The 14,367-nt window shown below is 35.6% G+C and overlaps 1 long non-coding RNA gene across 1 annotated transcript in view; it reads left to right on the top strand.

Annotated features, from left to right (window-relative positions):
* Positions 1-25: 25 nt before the first annotated feature.
* The window catches only part of LOC311605415, a 100,718-nt gene continuing 86,376 nt past the window's right edge, over positions 26-14,367 (top strand). Inside the window, exon 1 of the long non-coding RNA XR_014781931.1 lies at positions 26-174. This is a non-coding gene — a long non-coding RNA (uncharacterized lncRNA). The remainder of the gene's footprint in view (positions 175-14,367) is intronic.

Here is a 14,367-nt window from a genome sequence, read left to right on the forward strand (position 1 = left end):
CCTTGAGCTCATACAACCAGAGTTCTGTGCGCAGAGACACCTAAAGAGGGCTGCTTTAGTTCTCTGTCAGTATGGCACAGCCACTCTGTCCCTTGGAGCAGCATATCAAAGAAACCTACCATGGAGACAGATCTCATAAGAGCTTACAGTTTAACCCATATTTACCTCTAGGAGGTAAGGTATTCCAAGAATATTTGAATGGTTTGAGTTTTATTTCCTTTTGCCAGCCATGTTATTTTTATTGAAAGAACAAACATTTATAAGTAGTAATAGTTGATAGATATTCTGTAATTTATAATGTCGAAGGAAGTTTAAAATACACGTCTTTGTGGGATACTTCCATCAGCCATTTTTAAAAACACCTTTAAGACATTCTTCTTAGCAGAACTGGAGCTTGGATCTAGATATAAGAGTTGACTAGTACACAGTGATAATCGGGAATCCAATAATATTTAGGGTTGCTGAGCTGGTACAACCTGAAATACTGAAGATACAATATTTCATGTATAAAAATGTAAATAATTATCACTGGTTGCTATTTATCGCTGATTGGACTATTTACATGAAACATAGTCAAGCAGATTTTTCTTTCACTTTATGTGATATAAAAATAGTCCTAGATCTTTGAAGGAATAAAGTCTGTTTTTTTTCTAAGATGGTTGGTTATGAATTTTATTTATATACTGTTTACATAAAAACAGTATATAAAACAGCAAATGCTCATAATAAAATTTAAGCTATGATACTATGTAGTCAAGGACTGGGGGCTTCTGAGGGAAGTTAGAAGAACTATTTTAATTATATACATACCATGTGTACAAGCATAATACCAGGCCTTCAGATAGATGATCACACATTATCTTGACAAAGTGTTTATGTAGAAATTGCCACCTGTATTTTATAGAGAAGATACTGAGGATCAGAAGTGAAGAAGTTTTACCTGGCCATATAATTTACTGGTTATTGGTCAGAGTTCAAACACATGTCCACTTGGCTCCAAATTCTGTATACTCCGCCATCTCAGAAAACCCACATTCTAGGATAAAACAGAAAATAATTTGCCAGAATTTGACAGTTCAGGAGATCAAAGCTAGTTTAAATTTTTATATTTAATCTCTGGAATTTAAAAACTTGCTCTGATTGTACATTCTTTTGACTAGACAATCTCATTTCTAAAGAATCATACTAAGAGTTGCCACATGTTAAGTTCTGAAGGCAAGGAGGAGGAGCAATGGAATCAAATGATCTCTGGAAAACAAATTTTGACACAAGTGTTAGCTCTAAAGTAGAACAGCAAATACAAACTAATGTTATAAGAAGAATTCACATAATTCTCACATGGATCCTGGTGGACCTCTGCCTACGCACTCTAGCAGTAATGACTAGAACTCGCCATCCATGGGAGTTGCTTGTAGCGTTTGGTCTGCATTAGAAATTTTACTGAAAAAAAACATAGAGTTCTATATAGAAATTTTCCTTAATGATAAATACAAGTCAGAGAGCTTATAGTGGAATCTACGGTAGTATCTTATCGCTTTTTTTAAACGACCCTTGTAAGTTTTACAAGTAATACAGATTGCCTTTTCTGATTTATTTGTTAGTTTTTATTATTTTTGTTTGTTTGATTGTTGCCAGCATGAGTTTATAGCACCATATGTATATTGGAGAACATGGAGGTCAAAAGAGGGTATCAGGAAGAAATAATGGAAAATAAATAGATAACATAGAAAATAAGTTGCAAGTTTTTCTCTAGGTGAGGGCCCTGGAAGACAATACAGAAAACAGTGAGAAGGTTCATAAGCTATTTATTCCAGATATCATATATGGAGATAATGTACCTGAGAAGGAGGTGAATATGACAGGAAAGGATAATAATAAGAAGGTTGATAACTAGTTTTAAGTCCTTACCTCATTCATTTTACAAAATATGACTTTGATATGTAGAGAAACTAGGAAACATGTAAAAAAAATCACATACTTCGTGAAGGAAGATTTGGGAGTGTATCTTAAATTAGTCTGTTTTCAAAACCATATTCTTTACCATATACCAAAATGTTTCCTGAACTTATTTGGTTCTAGGAACTGTAAACAGTGCCTTAAGTTAGCAAGAACAAAGACCCAAAAAAATGAAAGTTTGTGATAAAAGAAAGGCATTTGTTCTTTCTTCCCTTGATAATTAAGTCTAATAATACTTTCAAAGTTAGTCTTTCTGTATCTCCAGCTTATCCACATGCCCAGGAAACACAAAAAAATGTGGGGGCAAAAGAATGTAAGAGCTTGAGGATGGGCATGGCTATTGTGTATACTGTCCTATGAATATGACTTGTCTGTTGTACAGATGGACTAACAGCATATTTGGTTATCTCTACCACACTGGCAGAAGAGCAGTCCAGTTAAAATTCTAACATATATGAGGTAGGATTTCAGGAGACCTTATCTCTAGGTGAGGATCTATTAGTGGTTGATGTCTGCTGTGAGAAGGAAGGACCACCTTTCCTTGGGATGTGGTCAGTGGTTTATTGCACATGTCTGAATCTATGGTTACATATTCATGAGCCTGTGTTAGTATTAATTAGAAGAACCAGGGCAGTAAAGTCATACCTTGTACTTTAAACCTAACCTGCACCCTCAGCTAGTGAGGTCATGCCCTGCAAGTGATAACATACTAGTGTTATTTTGTTGAATGGTCTGATAACAAAACTTCCTTACTAAAATTTGTCCTTATTATATAACTTTTGTAGTCACACCCCTCATCAAAGATGCTTCCTAATTCTTTGGATCATGAGTATCACAGAAATTTGCAAGTAGTCAAAGGGAAGATACTAAGGGTGTAGGTTTCTCAGCCACAAATGATACATTATATCATACCCTCGAGGTTCAAGGATCATCAAGGAAAAGGGATTAGGAAGATTGTGGGAGGTACCAAGGTTGGGGAGAACTGATGTGAAATAGTGTTTTCTGGAAAGACAGAACCATAATAGTCATGAACTATCAGAATCTGTGGCTGCCTACAGAAGAACTTAACAAGATCAAGCCAGTCAACAGCTAAGCAAGGATGGGAACCACATGACCACACCCTTAGATGAGAGCTACTTGCAATTGATAGCTGTTAGTAAAAGAAGAGTCTAGTTTCTTCATGGCTGTCACTCTGGTAGATTGCCCATGCTCTCATGAATGACTTATACCATATGTATACCAGCAGCTCTAATTATACACAGTGTGTTATAAAGACAAAATAAAATACATAGTTGGTAGAGGAATCCAGGTATGCAGAAAAGTTGTAGGTGGAAAAAATTTAAAAGGCCTAAATACATTGTACACATGTATACCTCAGAGTATAGATACATTTATGAAATGGATATGAAGTTGAGAAACAGATGTGTGGAGTAGAAAATCATAGAGGAAGTTGAGGAAGACAGTGGGGTAGAAAACACTTAAGATACATTGTCTAATGTGTAAAAAAAAAAAAACAAACCCAAGAAATAAAATGAAATGAGGAATCTGAATGGTCCATGATAAGAGTATTATGTTTCAGTTAACAGGGGCATAAATGTTGGTGAGATGAACCAGTCATTACATTTAATTGTTGTTATGAGTTATAGTAGAAGAATTGGAATTTCAGCAAGGTTAAGGATCCTACTTATGGTTGCTAGCTAATATAGGATACTTAGGGAGTGAAAGAGCACTTGAAATAGTCTGCATCATATTAACTATGTTTTAAGATTGCTTCCATTACACTCATCTATCTATCTATCTATCTATCTATCTATCTATCTATCTATCTATCTATCTATCTGTTTGTCTCTCTCTTCATCCACTGAAGTGTAGGAGCCACTGTAAATCAGTTTCTAAATCATGAATGTTTTAGATAAAATTATTAAATGGTTTTCAATTGTAGATGTTTGAGAATTTTACTGTGAAAAATACTCAAAGTACTCTCTTTCTTCTCCCTTCACAAAAGACCTTGAAAAGGCATGCATTGACCACTTTTCTTTTATGCCAAGTTAGGTTCAGCATCTGAAGGGCATATGCAATAAATTGCTCATCCACTATCTCATTTGCAGTTTCAGTTTTATGAGCTCCCGTAAAACAATTACCATATATACATTCTACAATAAATGGGCAAACAAAGTGGCTGCAAACAATATGGGAAAGTCAATAATTAATTTCAGATTTCCAACTGTAACAGAGACACTGGATCTTTCCCTTCTTTTCAAAAGAGACAGCTTCTTTGTTAAGATTATGCATGCATGTTAATTCACTGCTGTGTGGTTTCTCTTTTTCCAATGCTTGTCGAAGGTCTAATTTATGTGCAAGACTGGAAGCTGTTTAAACGGATAATATGCCTCCTTCGCGAGAGATACCACCCCTTTATGCTCCATTAATTTCAGCCATTGACTCTATAGGCTACATACCAATTATTTCTTTCCAGAAACAGCAGCATAGTTTTTCCCCCAACAAAGGACAACAGATTATTGTGGGCTGCTATTAATCTCCACACAGTCCACAAAAAATCATAGGACACTAGGGAGAAAACAATTGAGTTGCTATTTTAACATTTTCAAAATGCCACATAAAGAAGTAAAAAGGGTATGCTGTCTTATTACAGTATTCTTATTTTGTTCCAAATGTTCCCCCAAATAAGCACATTCTACTGTTAAGCCGGCTGATTATGAAGCAGTGCTGGGAGTTGAGTAGATTAGGGCCTTACCTGGGCATGCTTTTTTCCCTCGAACAATGTTGTCACTAGTCTCTGAACACAAAACTGTGTAAAACAGTTGGATGAAAGAGGAAGCAAAATACATGTTGCAGTAGTAACTTGTGGTTGGGAGATGTCTCAGTGGATAAGAGGAGTATTTGTTGCAAACCATGAGGACTTGAGTCAAATCCCCAGAATGCGAATAGAAAGCCACATGTAGTTATGCCTGCCTGTCTAACTCTAGTGCCCTACTGTTGGAATGGACTAGAAACAGGAGGATAGCTGGGGCACACTGTCCCCCATCTGACCTTAAGCTTCACTGAGGGACTCATTTCAAAGGAATAAAGAATTGGATGGAGTGAAACAGCTAATGTCTTCCTCTTCTCTCCACATGGGACATGGCTGTGTGTATATAAATTATATACACACACTACCCACGCACCACACCACACACACACACACACGCACACCCACACACACGTACATACATACATACATATATACATACATTCAAAGAAGAGAATAAATGCTAGATGAGGTCTTTTGCAGTGTGTATCATTATAAGGTTTAATGATAATGGGACAGTTCAAATAGAAAAGTATACTAACCCTTTACTCATCCAAATACAGGCTGGAAATTAATGTACTGAGTTATTTGGGAGTGAGAAGTGAGTTGAAGACTGTGACCATTAATAATGATCCAGTAACCTAAAGAGTAGTATTTAAGAATGGAAAGCAAATAATTCAGTTATTTATTTAATTTCATTTTACTTTATTTATTTTATAGTAAAAAACATTTCAGAGACTTTTTTTTATTGAGTGAATATTGTTTGGAAGTTGTCATGTTGGGGAGCATCATTAAGAAGAACACTGGAACAGACTTTTCTGTGCCAGGAGCCCTGATACACTAAGGGCTGTGGGTTAAATCTAAATATTTTGTTATAGTCTTTTAATGGAAGATTTTGTTTCTTTCCTAGCTCACTCTCTTTTCTATATTCATGTTTATTTTAGATACGACCCATTATTTTGCTCTTAAATGAATAAACCTCTTGTTTCTAAATGTACATTTTGGTATCTTCTAACAAATGGGGAAACTTTTCCCACTAATCAAAGAGTGCTTCATGAACTGGTTAAGCTAATTGGTAAGATTCATTTTTCCAGTATTTACATCAGGAATTAATGTGTAAATAATCACAGCTTATTTTTAAATAGATACTGGATTCCAATGGAAGCATGTGGGGGCAATGACGTTTCTGTCCTCTTCTCTTGCATCTGTTAGAAGAGACCATTTCCCCAGGCCTTGACTGTATGAATCTTTAGGTGCTGGAGGTGTGGGAGCTAGCTGACTCTTGACATAATGTTGCACCTAGTTACATTATACCAATAGGTTCAACTGGCCACTGAAGGTGTATTAAAAACACAGAAGTCACAAGTGCTATAGTGATGGCTTCTTAAAACTCATTCAGCTTTGGAGTATGACCACTTCCAGGGTCAGCTGTCAAAAGACTAGTGAAAGAAAGCACAGTAAGCAGACAATCGAGAGTCATGGAAATAGGCTTTGATGCTGTAATTTGAATGAATGGCTGGATATAGTTCTCCCAGAAATTTGCTTTCCCTCTACAGTTTCAACAGCATGCAACTGCCCTATTATAAGGCTCACAGTCAGTGTCTATTATTGGTTGAAATTAGAATATTTTGAATTAGCAATGCTCTGTGTGCATTCTTAAATGCTAATTGAGGTTATAGAAGAAGTGTATCGGTGTGCTGAGAATCTGAGGAGAGGGATGGACTGATTTGGATGTGTAATTCTGCTTCTTAAGGCATGTCTGATGGACAGGTGCATGGGGGTTTGCTAACTTCCGAGAGGCAGTTTAATTGTGGATGACATGTGTTGCCCGCAAAGGTAAAGGTTAAACAGTTAAATAAAATGTGGTATTGACCTATACAGAAATTCAAGTTATAAGATCTGTTGCAGAAAAAAAGTGGTAATAGGTAGTATGGAAGAATTCACTGAGTGTTGCTGTGGTACAATTTGTAAAGTCATATTGAGCATTCTGTATTAATTGCTAACTAATTTGACAAGGAGCTTTAAATATAATGCGGTCATATTAAAACTTATGGAATAAAGTTAAATGGAATTGTAGACCAGGCTGGCCTAGAACTCACAGTGATTTGCCTGCCCTTGTCTCCCAAAGTGCTGGGATTACAGGTGTTGACACTGTGCCTGATGCTTACTGGGTCTCTAAGGCTTCACTTCTTCACTTTCAATGGTGGTCTCAGTTTCTATCATGTTGCTCAAGTGACTACTTTAGAGATGAATAAAAAAGACATATATATATATATATATATATATATATACATGCATACACACTTATATATACTTTATGGAATATGAATTAGGAGGTTTGACAATATGAAAACATCCTCCCAATAAATTGCAATGGTTTTCCTTACATTAAATCCTACTGGCTCCAAAGCATCTACCTTTACCAAGTTGGAAACATTTACTTTCTTCACTAATTTTCTTTCTGTACTCCTCCCTTTCAGTCTGACTAGCTTTTCATATCTTCTGCAAAATACAATGTTTCTTTCGTTCCAATATATATAATTCCAGGGGACTCCTCTTTAAAGCCTTTCCCCAGTCTACTTAACCTCTACTCCTCCTGGTATGTCTTCGCTCTTAGCTCCCTGTTGCGATAACCTGGACCGAGATCAGACTAAAGTATCTCCAGCAGAGCTTGGCAAGGTCTCAGTGATCAGTGATTTTGGAAGTGCTCTGAAAAACTTTAGCAAGCTTTGCCAACACCACTTTTAATACAGGATAATTGTATTAAATTGAGCTTCACTATCAGACCCCATTTAAATGAGTAACTTTCCTCAGTTCTCGATTTTAGGGTTTTGGAAAGAAGTAAGCACCCTCTGAGGACAAGCTAAGCAAGTTTAGCCAGTTTCTTCGAGTAGGAACATTATGGCATTTAATTTGCACTGCCCTCTTCCTCATCCACTTGCCTCATAAAATATTTACTTAGGACTAATGGTGCACAGAAATCTAATTTTTCTGAAAGTACAGGGATGTGTGATAATTTGGCACAAATAAGATTATTTCTAGCTATGAATTCATGCATTGTCACTCTTATATGCCTACTTCTTGCAGTATCTTTGTGCTTTTTTGTTTGTTTTGTACATTTACATTAGTAACAGGTGTTTTCTGTTTGTTTCTTTGTTTTGGTTTTGGTTTTTGGTTTTTGGTTTTTTATTTTGGGTTTCTGTGCCTTCCACCTTTTTTCATATCTTTCCTGCCTATAACAGCATCCTGCAGCCCTCTCTCCTTAATTTGGGCATTACTAAGTGTTCAGAACTTCCTGTGTGATCTTGTGGGATTTCCACACAGTGAGGCATCATGCTCTTCCATGCAAACTAAAACCCCTTTAAGATTCAGTCTGGCCCCGGTCAGAATGGCCACCATCAAGAATGTGGGGCAAAGAGACTCTTGTATATGGCTGGTGAGAGTGTAAACTAGTGATGCCAGTCTAGAGGCTATTTATAATTAGAAATGAATGTACTATATAATAGAGCCATACACTCCTGAGTATATACCCCAAAGAATATATATTCTACAACATTGACAGTTACATTTGTGTCAGCTCTACTCACAATAGTTAATTTTGATAACTATTGTATGAAATTTATTGGAAAAAACAGTGGCATCTTTGTAATGCTCATGATAATATTGATTCTAATTTTCTCTATCAGTCTAGAAAAAACTAATCCTATCACATGATAATTTACATGTAAGTTTACATTGAGGAATGGTATTTATATTTTAATTTATTTCTTCTTTGGTAAATAACTATTTCACATTTACCAACGCTTACTAATAGTTTATAGGAACAGTGTACACTGAGGCTTTGACACATAGAAACAGATGACATTCTTATATACTTATCGTTTAACTTTATACAATGACTTTTGAATTCACAATAACAGTGACTAGGTAGTATATTGCAAAGAGGAAACAAGCTTGCTTAAAGAAATCAATGGCCAAATCAGGTCAAAATTTTGGACTACTGTGGGAAAATAAGGAAACAGCTTTACTGCTGAAAGAGTAACATATTACTAGCATGTGAAAAAACAGGCTTTAAGTTCACACTGAGGTCACAGCTCATCATTGTTGCACTAAGGGTGCAGAACGCATGTATTTCATTAATTCTTTGGAGCTTTAGTCATAAAAAGTCTTGCATCTAATGTAATTTTCTCTGTGATTTGATGAAGTGTTTATGATCTGTATATCTGTAGAGAAGTTTGGGTTTTCACATGTGGTAAAACTGTTCCATGACAGAGCTCAGATTTACTGCTACTCTGAGCCCCAGCTCTCTGTTTTCACATTACTTCTTTATAGGCAAGGAAACAGCTTACCTCTCTATCCAGTGTCACGTTAGTGAACATTGACCAGTTGTCCTTCAAGCTATAGCAGCTACTTTAGTGTTAATTATATTTAAGTGACTAACTTTGATTTCCTTATAGCACAAGCCATGACTGTGGCACAGATAGTATGGCCTCATCCATGTGAAGAGAACATAGTCCATTCTCAACAAAGTTTAGCCATGTGATAAAATATAACTTGTGTGCTGACAATTTGCTTATAGACACTTATGCAAGAATTCAATGCCTTTTCTTTTTCTAATTAATAAAATGACACACATTGAAGAGAAGGATCATTTGAAAGGACAGGTTTTTAAATAAAAAGAATATTAATACAGTAATGAAACATATAGCAAAAAAGCATATTACTATAGTTATCTCACTTATTGGTCTTATTTAGTTGAAAGAGGTTCTGGTGAAATATCTATGCAATTTATAGAAGGATGTGGATGATGAAAACAAAGACACATCTACAGAATGAGAACATGGTGGTATTTGAAAGACACCTGAACCTATGCTGATGAAACAGAAGGCTGAAGATGAAACTTCTCAGACATGAATTTCAACTGACATCTAAATAATGTATACTCATTAATGGCAGTAGAGAATATCACCAAAAGTTTCCAGACACAAAAGAAAGTATGTACAAGTTCCTAAACAGCAGACAATAAAATTAACATAAGGACCTGAGAAAAATAATTAGAGCCAAACACAGCACTTTAAAGAGCTCAGAAACAGAGGCCAGACTAGACAGGACAGTTTAAAGACTGATCAGAGGTCCTGGATGGAAGTGATCATTGAAATAGTTTAAGTAGAAGCTTATTTAAACTGAGTTGGGTGTGAAATATTACTTACACTTAAATCTGGAAAACATTTAACTGAGCTAAGGTATGTTAGAGAAAGAAGTAAGCTTCTGAGTGATCGCAAGGTGAAAGAGGTAGTTATATTGGAAGTGCCACACATCAGAGTGCTTATCAATGGAACCTGATTGGAAACTATCTTAATATTCCTCATTGTTTCAGCTAGCAAAATTATGATTTTTTCTCATTAATTATGGATCAGACTAAAAATGTATCTGAAAGAATAAAGTAAAATGTATCTATAGAAAATAATAGTCTAATGAGTTTAGAATGATTGATGTTGTTTTCATTGTATTTCACAATGTAATTAGTAGAGGACCATTCACAAGGAAAAGCTGGTATAGGTAAGAAGCAACATAATTAAGTCATTATAAAATTTGTGTGAGGACAAGGTACACTAGTACACGTTTGTAATATCTATATTGGACATTATGAGTCAAGGAACCTCTAAAGATGCTGCTGTGTCTGTTTTCTGTTAGCCATCTACCTGTTAGCCATCTAGCTGGGCCTACAATCTACCATTAAGAGTTTATTTCCCAGTAAGACTCCCTTGGAGGAAATAACATTTGCATTTGCAAGTGGTTATCAATTGGAGAAAGCATATAGGTTAAGAATTGTGGCATGTGTATACTTCTTTAAGCTCTAGGAGGCCAGCTGGTGCAGACTTGTGCATGCTGTCTCTGTGGGTTCATATGTGTGTCCAGAGTGTTGATTAGGACACCCTGGTTTTCTCCATCCCCTCTGGCTCATGCACTTTTCCTGACTTCTCTTTGGAAAGGGTTCTCTGAGCAAGTAGGGAAGTGGTTTGATGGAAGCATCCTATTTAGAGTTAAGTGTTACCATTGTTCTCACGCTTTGCATATTGCCTGGCTGTGAATCTCTGTATTTGTTTCCATATGATGCTGGAGGAAGCTTCACGGATGATGGCTAAATAAGTAATTTAATTGCTATGTTCTTTTGGTAGAACAGTAGTGTTTGGTTTTATGACAGGTCCCTGGGCTATGCAGTTTTGACTATTAGTCACATGTTTGCTTAATGCCTACTGTGTCCTAGACATTTTCTAAGCCCTGACAGTCAATAATAGCAAGTGAGTATATTCCAAACCTACGCCCTACATAAGCTTGATTCCTGGTGGGGCAAAAGAAATGTCTATATCAACATATTTGCCTGAAGAAAACAACATGTCTAAGGTCACAAAGATCTAGTCTGTAGCAAGATTTTACTTTATTCCACTTAGGACCTTTTCCAAAAAAATTCTTTACAATTTGATAAACAGGTTCTCTATATGTTTTAATGTAAATGTAGGAAATAATAAAAATTATGAAGAATATAATCAATGTATATTTTAGTAATATTATCTATTTAATAGGAGATTTGAGCATTTTACATGGTTGTAAGAATTGCTTTATGATTGTTTGAGTTCTTGCTTTTACCTCTATGGTACATGCTTTCTAATATATGATAGGATATTATGATAGGATGAGCCCTTTATTCTTTGTGTCATTCAATCTTGATACTGTTACAGAATCATGGTAATTTGGTGAAATGAGATTTTTATAATTTTTTTCTTCTGTTCAAGAAATAGTTGTAGGAAACTACTGTTTTAGGTTATGTCCTAGCTTGGAGCTAGTGTAGAATAGAGTATTATTTGTTAGTAGATTTCACTGGATATTTTGAGGTTTTAACAACACTAAATGTTGTGAGTGAAGGTTTAAAAGGAATTAGGAGTGTGGATTGTAGAAGCATAATTCCAATATTTGCATGGCTGTACCAATGCCAAATATAGTTAAAGGGAGAAGGGCGCAATGAAAGAGCAAAGCTCTGTGTTCCATGTGTGAGTCTGGATAACGGATGCTACTGCCTTCACCTAAGGTATTTCTCATTTGTCCTCACCACTTCCCTTTGGCATTTAGTAATGAAAGAGTTGAAGCAATGGGTACCTCAAGAAATGAGGTATAAATAATTCATTTAGTCTTTCATGCCACACATTTTAATGATTACCTATTCGATAAAGAAATTGTCAAGATGTTGGAAATTCAAAATCAAAGATACTGTTCATGGGCTCGAGTTTATGACATTCAGTGGAGACGGGAAAGTAAGTAGAAAATTATGACATGTAGCTGCAGACCAGAGTGTAGCAAAGCTATTGGCTCTGTAAGATCTGGAGCCTAACACAACTGGATGGGAGATTTCAATTCCATCACTTTCACATAGATAGCCTTTGGCAGTCATTTAACATCTGTGTGACTTCCAATAGCACTTGAGACACAAAGATGCTGCTAAGATGAGATGATTATTTTAACTGTTCACCACAGTGCTTAGAATGTAATAAATAAACCTGCACTGTTCTTGATTGTGTTACTTACTAAAACTACACATACTACCACAGGACATGAGAAAGTCGTTGGAAGTGGGGAGTCATTTTATAGGTGAGTTACAGAGTCTTCATGTTGGTTCTGGAAAAATGAATGGTGGTTAGCATCCTAGGAAGTGTTGTCTATTTTGGAGGGAAGGAGTATAATATGTGAAAACACTTAGTGCATATTTTGAAATTACAAAAAATTCACAGATTTGGTGAAAAATTTACATTTTAACCATGGAAAATTAAGACACTGAAGAGCTTTGTGTTTTGTTAGGTACTGAGAAATCAACCAGTTCTTTCTTTGATTTTTGTTTATGAATAAAATTCTGATATTCTTCTAATGAGCTCTCAAGATCTATTTTCAACTTCTATACTCAAGAAATTAATTTTATTCATAAAAAGTTATCTCATTTATAAATATAAAGCAATCCAAAATATCTAACTAAAATAGAGGGGACTCTTTTTTTTTCTTTTGTGCCAACTTACTGATAAAGTAAAGATTGAGCTATGTGGATGTGGAAATGATACTTCCCAAATTTCCTGAAACTAGCCATAAGAGAATTCATTCTCAGAATCCTATTATTGTTTCTGTGAGGACAAGACATTTAACTGAGAGATTGTTCTGATAGAAGACAGTTTCTTTTGGTGTGGTTTTTATTTCTTTCTAAATATTTAAGGCAGGATATCTGATGCATTTCAGACACCTTAGAAACATAAAGCTGGTTATCACACAGGTTTCCTTCAGACTTGTTGTTTCTCTTATCTCCCACAGCTGTGCCTGCTCTGTTTAGCTCACTCCATGGAATATTCTAGAGTATAAAGACGAAGTTCACCTAAAAACACAATGTAAAGTGTTTTCTGCCATCAAGGTTTTGTTGTTGTTTGTTGTTGTTCTGTTTTTTATTTTTTGTTTTGTTTTTTTCAATGTCAATGGCAGCCATGGCTACATGTAGTCCAAGCCTTCCCCAGAGCATATGCTTTTGTTTTATCTTCTTCCTTATAAAATAGAATATAAGTATTCTAATTAGTTTTGTTTTGTCAACTTGACACAAGCGGAAGTCATCAGGGAGGAGGAAAGCTTAAGAGAAGTACCCCTTCATAGGAATGCAGGTAAGTAAGTTTGTGCTGCTCCCTCACTCCTTACAGAATCACTCCCTTTTAGAGTGTGGTGCATGTCTGTCTCTACAGGTGTGTGGGTTTATGAATACATGGCAGAAGTCAGAGAATGACATCAGATGTCTTCCTGGATGGATCAACGCCTTAATCCCTTTAGAAAAAGTCTCACTGAAGCTTACTATTTCTGATAGTATGGCCAACCAAGAATCTACTGGCGTCCTCTATTCTCCATCCCACACTACTAGGTTGGAATCAAACATAGCTATTCATAGATTTTATGTAGGAATATTGGGGATTCAAAAGATGCTTATGCAGAAATCATTGTTTTTGTTTGGTTGCTCTTGTTTTGTTTTCAAGACAGGGTTTCTTTGTATAGCCTTGGCTGTCCTGGAGTTGCTTTATAGAAAAGGCAGGTCTTGAACTCAAAGAGATCCTCCTGCCTCTGACTTCTTGAGTACTGGGTTTACAGGCATGTGCCACCACTCTCAGCTGCAGAAATCATTTTTAACCACTGAGCTATTTGTTCATTAAAAAACTTTTCTTTCCTTGTTCACTATTAGAAATAACAAAGAAATGAACCCTTAGGTTTACTTGACTATTTTCCCTTTGGATCTGTATGTGTATATATATATCTGACCAGTGCAAAGTTCTTGAAATTCAAACAGGAGATAATTTATTTTTTCAAGTTGATAAGGTGCCATGCTAACCTTTTTTTCTTTTTGGCAGTTTTCATTCAGATACAATTTAAATAAAAAACAGTAAATGCATAAATAAATGTCAGAAAACTAATATATTATGTTTTGGTTTTGTAGACGAGTTACCTTGTAGAGACATATTTATTTAAGTTGATTTATAAGATGTGAGGGAAGGGTGAGACTGAAATATTACTTGTTTCATATGGATACAAAA

Source organism: Acomys minous, assembly GCF_964271855.1.
Source record: "Acomys minous genome assembly, chromosome: 1".
In the NCBI taxonomy this organism is placed as follows: domain Eukaryota; kingdom Metazoa; phylum Chordata; class Mammalia; order Rodentia; family Muridae; genus Acomys; species Acomys minous.